Source organism: Mus caroli, chromosome 13 (genome assembly GCF_900094665.2).
Source record: "Mus caroli chromosome 13, CAROLI_EIJ_v1.1, whole genome shotgun sequence".
Taxonomy (NCBI): domain Eukaryota; kingdom Metazoa; phylum Chordata; class Mammalia; order Rodentia; family Muridae; genus Mus; species Mus caroli.
Window position 1 is genome coordinate 6,797,265 of NC_034582.1, and position 15,453 is coordinate 6,812,717.

Below are 15,453 nucleotides of genomic sequence, written 5' to 3' on the forward strand. Positions count from 1 at the left end.
TCCATGAGCATGGGAGATCTTTCCATCTTCTGAGAACTTCTTTGGTTCCTTTCTTCAGAGACTTGAAGTTCTTATCATACAGATCTTTCACTTCCTTAGAGTCATGCCAAGGTATTTTATATTATTTGTGACTATGGTGAAGGGTGTTGTTTCCCTAATTTCTTTCTCACTCAAGTATATCTTTTGTGTAGAGAAAGGTCATTGGTTTGTTTGAGTTAATTTTATATCAAGGTACTTCACTGAAGCTGTTTATCAGGTTTAGGAGTTCTCAGGTGGAATTTTTGGGGTCACTTATATATACTATCATATCATCTGCAAATAGTGATATTTTGACTTCTTTCTTTCCAGTTTGAATCCCCTTAATGTCCTTTTGTTGTGGAATTGCTCTGGCCAGAACTTCAAGTACTATATTGAATAGGTAGGGAGAAAGTGGGCATCCTTGTCTAGTCCCTGAATTTAGTGGGATTGCTTTGAATTTCACTCCATTTAGTTTGATGTTGGCTACTGGTTTCCTGTAGATTGCGTTTAGGTATGGGCCTAGAATTCTTGATCTTTCCAAATTTTTATCATGAACGTGTGTTGGATTTTGTCAAATGTTTTCTCAGATCTAATGAGATGATCATGTGTTTTTTGTCTTTGAGTTTGTTTATATAGTGAATTATGTTGATGGATTTCCCTATATTAAAGCATCCCTGCATCCCTGGGATGAAGCCTACTTGGTCATGATGGATGATTGTTTTGATGTGTTCTTGGATTCGGTTAGTGAGAATTTTATTGAGTATTTTTGCATCAATATTCATAAGGAAAATTGGTCTGAAGTTCTCTTTCTTTGTTGGATCTTTGTGTGGTTTAGGTATCAGAGTAATTGTGGCTTCATAGAATTAATTGGGTAGAGTTCCTTCTGTTTCTACTTTGTGGAATAGTTTGATAAGAGTAGGAATTAGTTCTCCTTTGTCGGTCTGAAAGAACTGCACTAAACCCATCTGGTCCTGGGCTCTTTTTGGATGGGAGACTATTGATGACTGCTTCTATTTCTTCAGGGGAAATGGGACTGTTTAGATTGTTAAACTGATCCTGATTTAACCTTGGTACCTGGTATCTGTCTAGGAGTCCATTTCATCCAGGTTTTCTAGTTTTGTTGAGTATAGCCTTTTGTAGTANGATCTGATGATGTTTTGGATTTCCTCAGGTTCTGTTGTTATATCTCCATTTTCATTTTTGATTTTGTCAATTAGGAAACTGTCCCTGTGCCCTCAAGTTAGTTTGGCTAAGGGTTTATCTATCTTGTTGATTTTCTCAAAAACCAGCTCCTGGTTTGGTTGATTCTTTGAATAGTTTTTGTTTCCACTTGGTTGATTTCAGCCATGAGTTTGATTATTTCCTGCCATCTACTCCTCTTGGGTTATTTGCTTCCTTTAGTTCTATAGCTTCTAGGTGTGCTGTCAGGCTGCTAGCGTATGCCCTCTCTAGTTTCTTTTTGGAGGCACTCAGGGCTATAAGTTTTCCTCTTAGGACTGCCTTCATTGTGTCCCATAAGTTTGGGTATGTTGTGGCTTTATTTTTATTAAACTCTAAAAAGTCTTTAATTTCTTTATTTCTTCCTTGACCAAGGAATCATTCAGTAGACTGTTGTTCAGTTTCCACGTGGATGTTTGCTTTCTAGTATTTATGCTGTTATTGAAGATCAGCCTTAGTCCGTGGTGATCAGATAGGATGCATGGGATAATTTCAATATTTTTGTATCTGTGGAGGCCTGTTTTGTGACCAATTATGTGGTCAATTTTGGAATAGGTACCATGTGGTGCTGAGAAGAAGGTATATCCTTTTGTTTTAGGATAAAATGTTCTGTAGATATCTATTAAATCCATTTGTTTAATAACTTCCGTTTGTGTCCATGTTTCTCTGTTTAGTTCCTTTTTCCAGGATCTGTCCATTGGTGAGAGTGGGGTATTGAAGTTTCCCACTATTATTGTGTGAGGTGCGATGTGTGCTGTGAGCTTTACTAAAGTTTCTTTAATGAATGTGACTGCCCTGTATTTGGAGCATAGATATTCAGAATTGAGAGTTCCTCTTGGAAGATTTTACCTTTGATGAGTATGAAGTGCCTCTCCTTGTCTTTTTTGATAACTTTGGGTTGGAAGTTAATTTTATTTGATATTAGAATGGCTACTCCAGCTTGTTTCTTAGGACCATTCACTTGGAAAATTGTTTTCCAGCCTTTCACTCTGAGGTAGTGTCTGTCCTTTTCCCTGAGGTGGGTTTCCTGTAAGCAACAAAATGTTGAGTCCTGTTTGTGTAGCCAGTCTATTAGTCTATGTCTTTTTATTGGGGAATTGAGTCCATTGTTATTAAGAGAAATTAAAAAAAATTAATTGTTGCTTCCTGTTATTTTTGTTGTTAAAGTTGGGGTTCTGTTTTTGTGGCTGTCTTCTTTTAGGTTTGTTGAAGGATTACTTTCTTGCTTTTTCTAGTGTGTCATTTCTGTCCTTGTGTTGGTGTTTTCCTTTTATTATCCTTTGAAGGGCTGGATTCGAGGAAAGATATTGTGTGAATTTGGTTTTATCATGGAATACTTTGGTTTCTCCATCTCAGGTAATTGAGAGTTTTGATGGGTATAGTAGTCTGGGCTGGTATTTGTGTTCTCTGAGGGTCTGTATAACATCTGTCCAGGATCCTCTGGCTTTCATATTCTCTGGTGAGAAGTCTGGTGTAATTCTGATAGGCCTGCCTTTATATGTTACTTGACCTTTTTCCTGTACTGCTTTTAATATTCTATCTTTATTTAGTGCATTTGTTGTTCTGATTATTATGTGTTGGGAGGAATTTCTTTTCTGGTCCAGTCTATTTGGAGTTCTGTAGGCTTCTTGTATGTTCATGGGCATCACTTTCTTTAGGTTTGGGAAGTTTCCTTCTTGTTGAAGATATTTGCTGTCCCTTTAAGTTGAAAATCTTTATTCTCATCTCTTCCTATTTTCTGTAGGTTTGGTCTTCTCATTGTGTCCTGGATTTCCTGGATGTTTTGAGTTAGGATCTTTTTGCATTTTGCATTTTCTTTGATTGTTGTGCCCATGTTCTCTATGGAGTCTTCTGCACCTGAGATTCTCTCTTCCATCTCCTGTATTCTGTTGCTGATGCTCACATCTATGGTTCCATATTTCTTTCCTAGGGTTTCTATCTCCAGCGTTGTCTTACTTTGGGTTTTATTGTTTCTACTTCCCTTTTTAGTTCTTGGATGGTTTTGTTCAATTCCATCACCTGTTTAGTTATGTTTTCCTGTATGTCTTTAAGGACTTCTACCTCTTTAGCAGTGTTCTCCTGTATTTCTTTAAGTGAATTATTAAAGCCCTTCTTGATGTCCTCTTCCAGCATCATGAGATATGATTTTAAATCTGAGTCTTGCTTTTCGGGAGTGTCGGGGTACCCACGACTGGCTGAGGTGGGAGTGCTGGGTTCTAAAGATGGTGAGTGGTCTTGTTTTCTGTTAGTAAGATTCTTACATTTGCCTTTTGCCATCTGGTAATCTCTGGAGTTAGTTGTTATAGTTGTCTCTGATTGGAGCTTTTTCCTCCTGTGATTCTGTTAGCCTCTGTCAGCCGACCTGGGAGTCTAGGTCTCTCCTGAGTCTCTGTGGTCAGAGTACTCTCTGCAGGCAAGCTCTCCTCTTGCAGGGAAGGTGCTCAGATATCTGGTGATCAGACCTTCCTCCTGGCTGAAGATGAAGGTGTGAAACAGGGTCTGTCCCAGAAGATGTGTTGCCTCTGCAATCTGCATGCTCACCTGCACAGACTGGTCTCCAAGGGACACAGGACAGAAGATGGCTCTCTTATGTGCTCTGGTGTTCAGAGCCCTCCTGGGCAGACTACTCCCATCTGCCAGGGAAGGTGCCCGAATGTCTGGAGCCTGAAACAGGGTCTGTCCCAGAAGCTATGTGGCTTCTGTAGTCTGCACTCTCACCTGCGTAGACTAGTCTCTGAGGGATCTGGGACCCAAGATGGCTCCCTCACCTGCTAAGGCAGAGCCCTCCTGGGTGAAAACCTCTCCCCTGGCGGGGAAGGTGCCTGGATGTCTGGAGCCAGAAACAGGGTCTGTCCCGAAGCTCTGTCGCTTCTGCAATCTTCTCACTCATGCTTCCATGACCTCACTTATATAAACTTCATTTTCTTACTGTATGATAGAAACTGTAAGATTGCTTGTTCTTATGGGTAAAGGATGTTAGCTGTATCAGTAGCAACATTGAATAAATTTTTGTATTTTTTCATAATGCTGTTATATGTCAGATGCTATTCGTGTACTATGAATAAGTGACCTAGAGTTCTGTGAAGCAGACACCATGCTCCATTTCTGCATTATGTGCCTCCTCCAGACGGCTTGTGGCTCTGATTCCCACTCACCTCTACTATCCTCACTGCTCATCCTGTCTTCTTCACTGACCATTACATACATACCCATTTCCTGGAAAAAGTATTCTTGAGATTGATATACATGTCAATTTCATTTTATCAGCTAATGATGACATCATTTGATTATAACTTAGAGAGATTCTCCCCAAAAATTTCCTGAGGATCCCATTTTTATCTGTCAGTGTTAGCCATAGACACAAAAGGTATGAGGGTTGACTCCTATATAAGTTTGCTTTAACCAGACTACATGTGATTTTTGTCAACTTAATTTTACTTAGGAATTGAATCATCTTGTATTCTTAATTGTCTTGTTGTTCTTCATAGAACTTCCTCTTAATTGCATATAACCGTCTGGTACTTTGGTGTCCTGAAACAAATACAGACATAAAAATGTAGCCTCACCTTTTATCTTGTGGGGAGACCATGCTTCTGGCTCTGCTTAGAGCCCAGTAGCACACTGAATCACAACATTCTTTGAAGTAAATATGACCTAATATTATAAAATTCCATTAGGTTATGATTTTCAAAAAAATTAATGTTATCCAATTAACATGGTTTAGATAGGTTTTGGAACAGGGTTCCTTTTATTTGTATTAATCACAGTCTCTGAAGCACTTCACTCAGTTACAGCAAATTCCATTTACTAATGTAATAATTGGCATAGTTTTATTTTAATATATAGCATTCATTTACTTATATAGAATTCATTTACTTAAAGCTGTTTCTTTCCCTTGACAAAAGAAAAAAAAAACACCTCATATCAAATCTTGAAGCTATCTATATTTTTAATTATTTGATCCTTAAGGGTATTTCCATAATGTAACATTCTAACATTGCTTACTTTGCACAGGATAGGAATAACCACCCTACTTTCTGATGACATGAGGGTGTGAGGGAATTGGGGAAATCACACTTATGTCACAGCCACACCAAGAAGTAAAATGTGAGTGTAGTCATATTATTTATGCATCATTCATATATATATATATGTATATATATATATATACATATATATATATATATGTGTGTGTGTGTGTGTGTGTGTGTGTGTATCCTGTCATATTTTTATGATTATGGCTGTTTGTGTTACATATACACTTGACTATATAACTAACTACTTATTTATGAGTGAGCATAGACATGAGAACAATGCTATGACTTCTCACCCCAGTTTCTAATCCAGTTAGAAACCTATCCACATGGTTTCTGAGGTCTAATCAAGGACACTCCAACAAGTCTTCTAATAAGACTCACCAAGCTCTGCTTCTCATCCAGGCTATCTGCCCTGCCAGTGAGCAAAGCTGCCTCTAAAGGAGGCTGCTGGCCCAGTCTTTGCTACCAGCTACTCATGCCCTTACCACTTGAATATCCCTAGTCCAGCATCTTCAATCTTAGGACTTGTTATTAGAGGGGTTCTAAAGGAGTCAGGAGGGGGAACCTTGGAGACAATTTCTTCCTTGGGATCCAGTAAGGTGTATGTCCCTGTCTCCATTCCCGATTCTTCCCTTCACTCTGCTGCATATCCCAAAGCCTTCAGTTAAATACTCTCTCAACAGGGTCCTGCATACCTACCACTATCAGCTCCATCCAAATCCATGCATTATCCAAAGGGGGAAGTGGACCAGGGCAAGTAAGCACCATCTCAGACTTTAGTCTCTTATTTATAACATTATAAAATATACTTTTAGATGGATTCATTCATTCCTGGATCCTGGAATATCTAACAGCTTCTCTCTGTCTTCCCTTCCTCATCCCTGTTTGTTTAGCTGAGCTCTTGATGTGTAGATAGAAAAGGTACAATAATAGTGAACTATTAAACAATTAATAAAAATTTAGCAACATAAATTCGTACTGTTTTGAAAGTTTTCAAAGTATACTTAATGGCTTGTTGAATTATGAATTTATCTAATCAACAAATGTATGCCTATTTCTTTGATGCATTTACAACACTAGAATGATCTGTAGTTTTAATATATAAAATAGCAAATTTTGTATAAATGAGGTATTTAACAATAGGCTGGGAACTCAGCCTGATGAGATAGTTTTTCCTAGAAACTATTTTATTTTGCCAGAAATTTTGTAGAAAATGAATTCAGTTCTTAAAAAGGTCTCTCTGTGATTCTTTTATTTAATGCGTGTATTTTCCAAGTTCTATACAAAGCAGAGCCTGAAGCAAGGGTTAAAATCCCAACATCTTATCTGTGGAATGTCAGTCAGCAGAGGCACTGGAAGACAGGGTAAGGACACTAAGCCAGGCCATGTTGCAGCCCTCTACTTCACAGTGAGCTGGGGAGAAATGATTCCCTTCATGGGTGCTGGTGACAGCATGCAGCTGTTTGGGGCTTTCCCACGAAGATTTTAAGGGGCAATCTTACTATGCTTAGTACAAGAAAGGAAGAAACGGAAAACATTGTTCTTACTATCTTCCTCTTCTTTCACATTGTTATAGTTCATATACACCTTCCCAGCTATGTGTTGTCCCCATGGGTTCTCTGACAATTGCATCACAAGATCTGGTGCCTTTAGTACTAGGGGACTCCATGTTGCTTTACTAATGCTGTGATACATAGAAAATTACCACAAACTTGGTAGGTTAGTGGGAATATAAATAATGTCAGCCATTGTAAAAAAAAAATCAATGTGGAGGTTCTTTTAAAACAAGAACAAAACTAACCAACCAATCAACAACAAAACCAACTAAGAATTGTCATATGACCCAACTGTACCAACCATGGCTATTTATATGAAGAACTCATATACTTGCATATCTGTGCCCAAAGCAGCAATATCCATAGTTGCTAAGTTAGTGTCTGAGTTGGTCTTTTCTCCTGTTAGGGGGGAAAGGATTTATTTTGGCTCATGATCTCAGAATACAGTCTTTAATGAAGAAAAACCAAGGCAGTAGGAGCTTAAATGGCTGGTCCCGGTGTTACCACAATCATGAATGTGTGAGGGATGGATCCTGGTACTCATCTCACCTTTTTTTTATACAACTCAGGATCACACCCAAGAAGATGGTGACAATCTCAGTGGGAGTCTTCCCACCTCATTTAGCATAATCAAGATAAGGTCCCCAGGCCTGCCTCGAGGCCCACTGCACAGTGATTCTTGAGTGATTTTAGATCTTATCAGATGAAAATTACAAATTTATCACACAAATCATATTATGATGCTAAATTTTAAGGAAAAGTTTCCAGAATAATGTTCAAATTTCACTGTTCCTAATTTCAAAACGTAAAACTCAAACGATAAAGTTCTAAACACTGAATGAACCCTTTAAAACATTGAATTAAAGACTTAGTTGCCATTTCTAGGAGCACAGACGTTGCTCCGTAACTACTTAGTTTTGTCCTCAAAGGACTGGTGAAGTTCATCCTTATTTTGTCAGAAACATAAAGCCAAACTTCAGCAGATTTAATTTCCCTAAGGAGAAGAATCATAGTTTAAAATGTATATATATTGAGTCATTATTCATTCATGGATATATATTCCCCTTGTCATGAAATTTCAAGAATGAAGGCAGATAAAGACTTTTTTTCCAGTCTCTGTCATTTTTTTTTCTTTTTCAGAAAATTTGAAGAAATGTTTTGATAACCTCATACCTTATATAGCCTCTTTCCTTTATCCACAGCGCTGGGAACTGTAGAGATTTTCTCAAAAGTGGCCCTGGGAATCAACTGAGCATTTCTCAATATTGATGTCATGTGGGATCTTGTAGCTTTGGACAAGAGCCGTGAGTCAATGGAGAGAAGCAGAGATTTCTTTATTCCCTTTGCAAGAACATCCAAGACCCTTTCATCACTAACATTGGGTCTGAAAGCTTTTTAAGGAAAATAGTACAAGAGGCCATGTGCTTTAAGCATCATTCCATCTGTTTTCCACTCAGGGCTGTTTAACACCCTCAGACTCCAGGATGCCAAGTGATTGATAACATTTTGTCATTTTACTCTTGAAGGAAGAGGGGAAGGAGAAAAACTTCTGGGAGAAAATGGTGTTTTATTAAAGGACAACCTCTAAGAAATACAGATGATACCAGTGATCTTCCAAAAATCACAGCTTTAAATACAGACTCTGTAACTCAAAAGTCACATGATCTGATGAGGAATGTATGTGCTATCTAATGTTGACACTATGACTGGGCTTTAGAGACAGAAAGCAGAGCTTATAGAATGTGCTCCTGACGACTGCAATAATGGACCTGACATTTATGTGCTCAAGATGTAATGACATTTTATTCTTCCAATTACAAATAAGGAAGATGTACTTTGGTTAAAAGTTCTGAGGGCTTTCATCTTTAATCATCTTTCTTTTAAAAATATTTTTTTTGAGAATTTTCTACAGGATTACGGTACACCATTTCTACCTCTCCTTTTCCTCCCTCAGTGTCTCTCCATCTCTACTTAAATTATTGAGCCATTCTTTAATTTTTATTGTTACACACACACACACAGACACACACACACACACACACACAGAGCTTGCATGTAGATGGCCACATGGTCAGAGGGCTCATCTATGAAGAACAGTCAATTAAAGGCTGCTGAGAGTGATAGACACACATTGAATCATTCATTCACAATGGGATCTAGCTCTACATAGACATTTTAAAACAAATACATTGCTGGGCAGTGGTGGCACCTGCCTTTAATTCCAGCACTTGGGAGGCAGAGGCAGGTGAATTTCTGAGTTCAAGGCCAGCCTGGTCTACAGAGTGAGTTTCAGGACAGCCAAGGCTATACAAAGAAACCCTGTCTTGAAAAACAAAAAAGCACAAAACCAAATATGTTATCAAAAACAAAAGAAATTACTTATTTTTAGGTTATGCATCTGTCCCCAGCAAAGACTTTTTAAATGTTCTTAATGCAATTAATTACTATATCCCACAATGAAGAAGAAAAAATTTTAAACAACCAGAGGAAAATCCAGGACACTTAATTACCCTTGCAAAGAAGGCAACAATAAAATGTTGCTTTGTTGTTTTGTAAAAGAATATTGCATGTGTCTATAATATGTGTAATCTGAATTTAATTATATATAAGCACAGATACACACCCATACATAATGAAGCCCATACCTACAAAGCCCATACATGCTACTGTGGTTCGAATATGAAAAGTTTCCCACAAGCTCATGTGTTTGAACTAGGCTGGTAGCTGCTTGGGAAGGTTGTGGAACATCTAGGAGGTGGAGCCTCATTGGAGGAAGTGGGTCACTGGGGATGGGCCTTGGGGCTTTATTGCCTTCATCTAACTCTGCTTTCTGAGTATAGTTATGTTGTCATCAGCTAGCCACCTGTTCCTGCTTGATGTCATGTCTTGCTCACAATGACAGACTGTATCCCTCTGTAACCCTGAGCCAAAATAAACCCTATCATCCTTTAAACTACTTTTGTCAGCATATTTTATCCCAACAACAGGAAAAGAGACTGAATGAACACATTTATGTAGTCACAATTTTGAGTTTTAGTTTCTTTAAAAAACAAAACAGAAATATTATGAGAATATGATTGGTTCTAATCCCAAGTGTGAGATACGGGGCTGCTTCAGATTGTCCACAGCAGCTGACTATGATTTACCTTGTGCTTTCATAAGGGTGGGATTTTGCCAGCATCAGATAGTTTCTGCCATTGTGTGACTTTGGAATTCTGGGGACTTTCCAGAAGGTATATAAATGCTAGGGCCCTGAGAGGCAGTGTGGGTTGTTGTTATTGTTGTTGTTGCTGTTGGGCTGTTGGTTGAATGTGGATTGTTGGTTGGTTATTGTTGGTTGCAGTTTGTTAAGTGGTCATACACAATGGGAAAAAGTTAGATATCCTAATGGTGAAGGTCAAACTTGCCCAAAGTAACCTGGCACCCCTAATCAGCAGGAAATAGTCTAAGGACAGACAACATTACTCCCCTTCTGACCTTTATTTAGCAACATCTTTTCCTCTTTATTCTTTTTTTCTCTTATCTAGTATTAGAAGGTTAAAAGGGTAGAAGAAAAAGGATGGAGAAGGGAGGATGAAAGGAGAACCCACAATGTAGCCAGAACCAGGAACACATACATATGGCATAGAAGCAGAAAGAGGGCAGAAATGAAATCAGTTATCGAGGGGAAGGAGGGACAAACTAAGGGAGGAGGGGGCTACATATAAGTAAAATGCAATGATGCATACATTTGCATAAAATATAATGAAACCCTTTTTTGTATTCTAAAAAATTAATAGAAAAATAAGTAAATATTTGGAGGTTGTAGGGAAAGTATCATCCATTTTCTCCAGGTTTACAGTTCCTCTTAAAATGATAAGAAAGAAACAGAGGCAAATGTCTAAAGATTTGAACATTGTTCTCCCTCCATCTAACAAGATGAGCATCATTAGGAGATGTATTGAAACTTTGTGAGTCAGGTCTCCTCAGCCAGGGAGCACAGACAATATCATCCTCCTGTCCAATCATGTTTTTGTTTGTTTTTTTGTTTTTGTTTTTGTTATTTTGAGACAGGGTTTCTCTGTGTAGCCCTGGCTGTCCTGGAACTCACTCTGAGGTCCAGGCTGGCCTCAAACTCAGAAATCTGCCTATCTCTGCCTCCCAAATGCTAGCATTAAAGGCGTGTGCCACCACCGCCCGGCTAATCATGGGTTTTTACAAAGGCAAGTAAATTTAATAGATGCCTAATTATATTTTCAACACTAAGCACTACTTCATGATTAATTGAAGTTGAAAAGTCCCTTGTAGTAGCATATTTTTAAACCTCAGCTCGAAGGCTACTTTTATGCCATGAGATTGGATGTTGCCTAAACCAGTATGTGCTTGCTTGGTGGCATAGCCATCCTAATCTTAGACTTCGCCTGCCATGGTGACTTCACTGCAGCCAGTTGCTGCAGACACTGTACCCACCTTCCTCTACAGCTGCTCTCTGGATGTGTCTGACACACCTTGCATGATAATGACCTTTAACCTCTTCACTCTCTTCATGACTGTACTTCTAGTTCATCTTTCAGCTTCAGGTTGAAAATTCTTCAAGAAAAGAATAGTGGGGCCACGTTGAATGACATATCATCTAATAAATACCTGTGTCATTTCCAGATGTCTGGTTCTCTTACCCCAACCCCAAGAATTCTGAGGACTTTTTTTGTTGCCATTATGTACCTTGTGGCAACTCAGAAGTAACAGACAGTGACACATATTGGCAACTTTATCAGCACCTCGCACAGTGTTACACACTGATTTCTTCATAATATATATATATATATATATATATATATATATATGGAAACTTTTCAACTCCATCCTATAATTTGCTATCCCTACAAAGTATTTATATGAAAACTCTTATATGCATCAAAATATACAGAATAAAATTTGAAGGAGATAAATCAGATCAGAAAAATAGGCTTGCAATTCTTCTTAAAGAGACATTGGTACAACAATATTTTATTCATTCACCTCTTCAACAATTTATTCATATCTGGACTTCCTGGTGTAGTGGACATTAGTAAGACTTCTTTCAAAATGTGCATATGGGCATGGACATACACTAATATAAGATAGGTTAGGTTTCCTGGACTTAATCAAGACAGCTTAATAATTATAAATATCTATGTAAGTACTTTGCATAGATGCATATTTATATGTAAATTGCAAACATCATTTTTATAAGATGCAATATAAGAGATACAGCAAATAATAGCTTTAAGTTATATAACAAAATGGAAAGCTGGGGATATTGTTAAATGCCATATAAGTATGAAAACTATTTTGTCAAAGGAAGGAATCCATGTACATTGTTCCATGGGCACACCTGCACATACATGTGCGTGTGTACACACACACACACACACACACACATGAACATGTATACCCATCTCATATATACACAAAGATTAAAAGAAAACACATGGCATTTCAATCTATAGTGCTTGTCTTTTTTCTTTCTTTCTTTCTTTCTTTCTTTCTTTCTTTCTTTCTTTCTTTCTTTCTTTCTTTCCTTCTTTTACTTTTTATTACCTGCTTTGGAGATCCCCAGACACCATGTAACATCAGATACAGTACCATGTATGTGCAATCCTGATGCTCCTATGAGGAGATGAGAGGTAAAGATAAGAGAATTCCTCGAAGTTCACAGTCCAGCCAGTCTGTCTTACACAGTGGTGAATAATGAGGGGACCTGTCCCAAACAAGGTGGGAGGCCAGGACTGATATCTCAGGTTGTTACCTGTCCTCTATATGTCATGGGCACATCTGTATACCTACACACACAAACACACACACACACACACACACACACACACACACACACTCACATACATCCCAATACTCACTTCTTACATGTACAAAGGTTAAGAAGTATATAGCATTTTAATCTATATTACTTGCTTTTATCACTCATTGTTTTGGCGATCTGCTTGGAGACAGTCACATCAGGAAAGGTATTGAAAAAGAAGGTAGAGTGGAGAGCATTCTTGAACAAAAAAGACATAAGACTGGCTCAAAGCCATCAAACCTGTAATGGGATAGCTGGACCCATCTCGGAAAATAAGGGTTCTAGGACAAACCAATCAGAACCATTCACTTTAAATACTCAGATCTAGAAATTAGTCCAGTGTCCAACCTGCCAGAATCTTGGTTCCAGCATCCTGGAACCTGCTTAATGCAAGGGCAAGGTGTAGGAAGATCACTTGGTGGAGGACTTTGAAATTATTTGTGACAGTTTTTAATGTACCACATCTGGAAGCAGACATAAACTGCACATATACATTGAATGGAGCTTTGCATTATAGAAGAGAATATTACTGGCAACAGAAATGAAACTGAGAGTCTTCGCCATAGTAGATGTCAAACCCAGCATACGAAGAGAAGCTGCAAGAAAGACTACATTCCAAAGTAGGGGAATTAGAGCATCAATGTTTAAGTTCTCCATGGAAGGGCAAATGGGTTGTAGCTGAATTTGCATTTTTATGGGGATGCCCTGTGAACTAATGGGGATCTTTATTATGGTTGGACTGTGAGATATCTCTGACAGGTGCACATATGGAAACCAACTACCCTGCTGGTGACATAATTTTGCGAGGTTCTGGAAAATTTGGGAGGGAAGTTGATTGATAAGGACATGTCCCTTTAGAGTGTGTCTGATACCTGGATTGTTTTCTCTCTGCTTCCTGTCCACAGTGAAATAAAGCAACTCATCTATATGTGGTTCTGCCTTTATGATGTTCTGCCCAACTTCAGTGATCACCCCTGAAATTGTGAGCAATAAGCCATCCCGTCTTCACACTGCTTATATCAGTTTTTTTGTTACAGGGAAGCAAGACTAGTCAAGGTCCAGACAGTAAAAAACACAAATTAATCTGATGTTTGAAAATAATGCCTTATATAATATCAATACTGATATGATTGGCTATTTTCTTTTGGCAATCAGTCAGGTATTATTTATTCATTTAGTCACACTCTTACCGTCAATATTTGGTATATGCAAACTCTGTGGTAGCTGCTTATGTATTATTTCATTGTTTCTTCAAAGCTGTTATGGGTGGGCCAACTAGATGGCTCAGTGGGTAAAGGTGCTTCTGTCCATATGATGGTGGTGGGGAGCCACTTGCAAGGTGTTCTTAGTGCCTTGGTGTGCACACCTATCCTGACCTTCACAAGAAAGTCTGTCATAGGTGAGGCGAGGATGTCCATCTCTGTGCTGTCCATGTTAATGAGCTAACATATGACATGACCGTAGTTACAGAAGGTACACTTCTGTTATACAACACATGCATTTTCCTACCATCAGGAAGTTGCTAGGTAACCCCTGAAAATGTAATCTTGTCTGACTGAAGTAAAAGAAAATTCCTTCCAAACATCCTAAGCTAGTTTTCTAAACTGGAAGGAGAGAATATGTCTATTTTACACTGGGGATTTAGAGCTCTGTGCTAAGGTAGAGTAACCAAAGATAGGGACTGCTTCTAAGAATGTGGGAAGCATGAGTCTAAAATCTGAAAGATGATTTCTTTTCATAAGAAGAGTGTGAGGAACCCATGTCATCTGAAATTGGAAAGGACAGTGGAGGGAGAGGAGGAGAAGAGAGAGATCAGCCAAACTCTCAGATATGTATGAAACTCTAGCTAAGAAACAGTCTATGGGTTTTCCTGTTACTTTGTATGCTAACTTCAATTTTTAATTGAATTATAAAAAATTAATATGTATTCTATTTGTATAAAATTTCTATATGTATAAGTATATATATTCTATATGCATAAAATTCTATACATATAAAAATTTCATCTGACTTATAAAACTAGAGCTCAGTATATCTTTGTTGAATATATCTAAGTTTTTAATATAAAATCATCAGTTGATATATACATGTACATATATAATATCAGGATTGTACATATAGTTATCATAAATTTATAGCCTTTTGTTTTAATGTGTGCAAATTACGTATGTATATCACATGCCAGAAGTGGTCTTCAGATTCACTGGAACTGTTCATACAGACAGTTGTCAGTCACCATGTAAGTGCTAATAACTAAAAACAGGTCCTCTTTAGAAACAACAAGTGCTCATAACGACTAGACCATCTACAGAGCCTATCTAGGATACCTTTATTTTTTGAAACAGGATCTAACTGTGCAGCCCTGGCTGTCTGAAACTTGCTATACAGACTAGGTTGGCTTCAAACTCATAGAAGATCTACCTGCCTCTGTCTCCTGAGTGCTGGGATTAAAGACTTATGTCACCATGCTCACTCAATTCTGATACCTTAGCCTGCCAGGAAAGTGAACGTCTAATCTATTGTTACTATTGTTTAGTGTGGTGCTGTAGATTAATGCCCAGACCTGGAAAGGCAGGCAAGTGCTCTAGCTCTGCGCTCTACTCCCTAGCCTTGCAGTCAAGTTATTTTCACACGCACGCTGGTGGCAGCTGTGAAGGTGGGAATGTACAAAATGAAATGCTGACTCCTTTAATATCCCCAAGATGCCTAGTATAAAACTAAAGCAGAATGTATGGTTTGGCAGAAGAACAGAAAGGCAACAAAGTTTTTCTTTTGAGGAGTATGAAACTTTAGATTGGTAGCAAATCAA